General features: G+C 41.9%; 1 long non-coding RNA gene across 1 annotated transcript; it reads left to right on the forward strand.

The window, feature by feature from the left end:
• The first annotated feature begins 1,981 nt into the window (after positions 1-1,981).
• LOC148188960 (uncharacterized) lies at positions 1,982-3,633 on the forward strand. The gene is made up of 3 exons (XR_015777142.1): positions 1,982-2,024; positions 2,175-2,240; positions 2,528-3,633. It is a non-coding gene; the product is annotated as an uncharacterized LOC148188960 (long non-coding RNA).
• Positions 3,634-4,118: the final 485 nt, after the last annotated feature.

Genomic DNA, 4,118 nt, shown 5'->3' on the forward strand with positions numbered 1-4,118 from the left:
TGTGTTGCATTACAGAGCTATTAAACTATCAAGCATTAACACTGGATTGATTTTAATAAAAGTGCCCAAGGTGTGCATTGTGCAGCTGTATTATCCAGGTAAATACAAGTATTGTATTGGGACTTGGTATTGGCAGATCCTCAATATCAAATGACTCGGCCTGGGGGCAAAAAAACTAGATCCTAAAAAAAGCAAGACAATAAGGAAGAAGAGAAAAAAGATTTTGCATGATAAAGTGGTGCATGACAAAAGCTCCACAGCAGGCCTAAAGCAACTGCATAGTAAGCGTCCTTTCCATTGTAACCCTGCTACTGAATGTATGGGCACCATGTGGGTCTGCATACATCCTGTACCACACACTCCCCCATGATGACTAATGAAGTTGACACAGGGCTTTCAACTATTCATGACTCAAGGCCTGAATTATTTGTTGGGTTGATGTAAGCAGGCAAGCTGTGTTTCCAGCGATCAGGCTCTGAAAGAAAAAAAACAAAACAAAAAAGAACGCTGTCCCCCTCTGTGGGAATCTTCTGACTAGGCGTGCCTTTGATTTCAGAAACACTGTCTCTGTTTCCTACATCAGCTCCTTGCAGTTTACAGCAACTCCTTAGGGTGGACACTCCGTGCAGCTGTGGGCATGTGAGAGAGAGAGAGATGGAGAGACAGGGGAAAAGAGAAGGAAGAGGCTAAGCTAAAGCTCATTATGCTTCTTGCTTACAGGCGTTGTGTGGATATTCTATTAGCCATATCTAAAGTGTAATTGTACCGTTGGGGAGGGGGGGCAGTGTTGTCGGGGTGCCAAGCTTTCTCTCAGCGACTAGCGAAGTGTGGTAATCTCACACACCATCTCATTACAGTTTAAACCCCCAGCAGCTGCTCGCATTAGACTTTTATTACACGCTGCCGCTCACAGCTGTGCTGGCATAGGCCTGGACAGGATGGTGAGAGACGGGAACAAAGACAGACAGACACAGGGATTCCAGCACAACATTTGGCTCCCATCAAAAAAGTGGAAATATCGAAGCAGAGGGTTGTAATGACCCTAACAGCCTTCTCAGTGTGATAGCTCCACGGCCCCCTCTACCCCCAGACCCTAAACCGAGGCCAAGGACAGTCGCACAGATGGACCAAGTCAAAGCCAGTCAGATTGGGATTCAATCAAAACTGCCACAGCAGTGGTCATGCAAAAGCTTCACGCAGGGATGGCTTTCATAAGCATTTGTCTCGTTCAGAAAGCAGTATGGGGCGGTGGTGCTCGGTTATCTCAACAGTCACATCTGTTTTAAGCCAGAGTATGTGTGTGTTATGCATATGTGTGTCTATATACATAATGTATACTGACATTAAGCATGACAGCTTAAACAATTAAACAACATATGCAGTATATTTTATCATGTCTTATAAGCAGGACCACATCCAGGATGTGCTGGAGTCAAGAGTCAGAGGTCACCAAAGGAAAATTTTGACACCAAAAGTGATGTCTACATTGAATTATTTTGTCTTATTTTTTTGTGTTTATTCAGTTAATTGTCCAATTATATAAATTTGTTTCCCAAACATGAAGATCTAGATGAGTTTCAAAGCCTTTGCAGCACTCCCAGAGATACACACACACACAGACACACAGACACACACACACACACACACACACATATATATATATATATATATATATATATATATATATATATATATATATATATATATATATATATATATATATAGATATATATATATATGTATAGATAGATAGATAGATATAATAACAACCAGGTGAACTAAAGATTATTTGTATGTGGTCTTCAAAAAACCTATATGATGGACTTATGGCATGGTTGTAATATAGTGACTTATGGCATTAATAATACAAGAGCTGCTTCTTCCTGCTGAGGTAGCGCTGTCACTTTAAGAGAATCGCAGAGGTAGACCCGCGAGAACGCAGGGTCCCCAGGGTCCCCACGAGACTGTAGACACACGGAAGTAAAAAAAAACCCAAAAGAACTACGAAACGTCGGACCACGGAGGTGTGTATCTTTGTCAATAAAGGAGAAAGTATACCTGTAAACACTAACGTAATGCAAAAGTAGTAAGAAGCGCCAGCAGATCAAATGAAGTTGAAGTTTGCTGAGCCATGCTGATGAATGATCAGTTTGTATTTCTGACGATTTTTGTAGATTGCAAAAAAGTGTTGGGTGTCCTCGCTCCACCACGCTGAGGGAAAGACTGAGCAGAGGGGCAGGGTAAGTGGGGGTTAATTATGATTGCGCGTGAAAGTTAGAGGGTACAGTGCTATATGCTAACTGTTCAATTGAAAGGGAGATATGCCGTGTTGGGTTCCAAGTGTGTGTGTCTTTGCGCGCAGGGTGCACACTGGGGTGTAAAGTGGGTATATAATTTGGCGCCTTCATTTTTTGACTCATGTAAAATTGTTTGGAGTTTAGAGTCTGCATTATTTTGTTCTTAAATGTATGTTTCGTGGGTTAAGACATTTACTGATTTGTACTGTGTTGTTGTTTCCTTTGCTTAGGAGCAAGCCACTACTGTTATCTTTGGCACGTTTGTCTATAGAATTTAGTCCGTGGACTACTTAGTCCATTTTGTTTATTTTTGGATAGTTTGAAAGTCTCATCTATTTAGAAAGTGAGCTCTAAAGTCATTTTAAAGGTGTATTTTTGTCAGAGAGAGGTGTTAATGCACTGTTGTTGAGTAGTTATTTTGAAACTAGAAGGAAAAGTACAGCATCTTGCACAATTCCACTGGGATTGTCTGCAGTTCTCAACTTAAAGTATTAATGCTGTTCTTATACATTTTTTTTTTTTATCAGTTCACTCGGGGAATAAAGACCCACGTAAAATTCTAGTCTGTGTCCGGTCTTGTCATTCTATGACCAGGCCACACAATTTGGTGTCAGAGGTCATTTCCCTTTAAGTTTTGTGATTGTAGTCTTAATAGGGAGAGTGAGTATATATGGACAACAGTAGTGGCAAGAAGTGGTCCAGTCTTGGAGCTAGAAAGGGTGACGGTTGGGGTGTGGCGTTCCTGGAGTGGCGTGTGACCTGTGGATGGCATTCTTGGAGGCGAGAGATGTCTGCATCATCACTGGGGACTGCTGGAGAAGGGGAAAGCCTCCCTGTGACAAGCATAGCAACTGGAGGTGACTGTGTTATTCTACTGTGAAAAAGACACTGAAACAGAGACTCGGATATGCCAGAAGAGGACCAGGGGGCAGCTGCTCCCATGGCAGTACTCAACCATGAGGATGATGCAGCTTCTCTATCTGATGATGGAGGTAACCCATTGGCACAAATGCAGTCACAGATTTTGGAACTGAGCAGAAAACATGATGCAGTAATGTCTAGTATTGCTAATCTAGGTGATGTTCAAACAAGGTCCATTTTTCATTCCAAGAGAAAAACACATTGTACCTTTTTGTGGTGAAACTGGGAAAGATGCTAACACCGTAGATGAGTATAGAAGAGTTGGAACGGGTAGTAAGAGCGAGGGGCGTACATGGAGAGGAACAAGTCGACTTCATTCTTTCACTGCTTGGTGGCACACCAGAGCAGCATGCAGAGCTAGGGCCACTCCGTAAGAAGTATGCAGATGTCTTTGCAGTGCATAGAATATAATATCTTTATTGTCATTGTACATGTAAAATGAAATTGGATGCAATCCCCATCAAAAAAACATTAAAGTGCAAGCTTTACATATGTAAACAAATAAATAAATAAGAATAACTATAAAACTATGATAAAAAATAAAGAAAAAAGGAAATCACAAGCATACAAGAAATTTTCACAACTTGCAGAACCCACTGCATGATTCAAATCGACAGTTCAAGTTTGGATGGTATTAAATGCATGACGAGGAGCTTGGGTTTACTGATCAGGTGAAACATGAAATCCCTGTGGTGGATGAGACACCCGTCTCCCAACCTTACAGCTGCATGCCACCTAATCAGTATCAGGAGGTTCGGGAGCCGATTTCTGAGCTGCTGAGAAAAGAAGTGATCCAGGAGAGTTAAAGTTCTGACTTCACCAGTTGTCCTGGTCCGCAAGTCTGATTGCGTTGACTACAGGAGGCTCAACTTGAAGACCAGGCGGGATACGTTTCCACTC

This window comes from Plectropomus leopardus, chromosome 8 (genome assembly GCF_026936395.1).
Source record: "Plectropomus leopardus strain MGB_pleo_1.0 chromosome 8, ASM2693639v1, whole genome shotgun sequence".
Lineage (NCBI taxonomy): Eukaryota > Metazoa > Chordata > Actinopteri > Perciformes > Serranidae > Plectropomus > Plectropomus leopardus.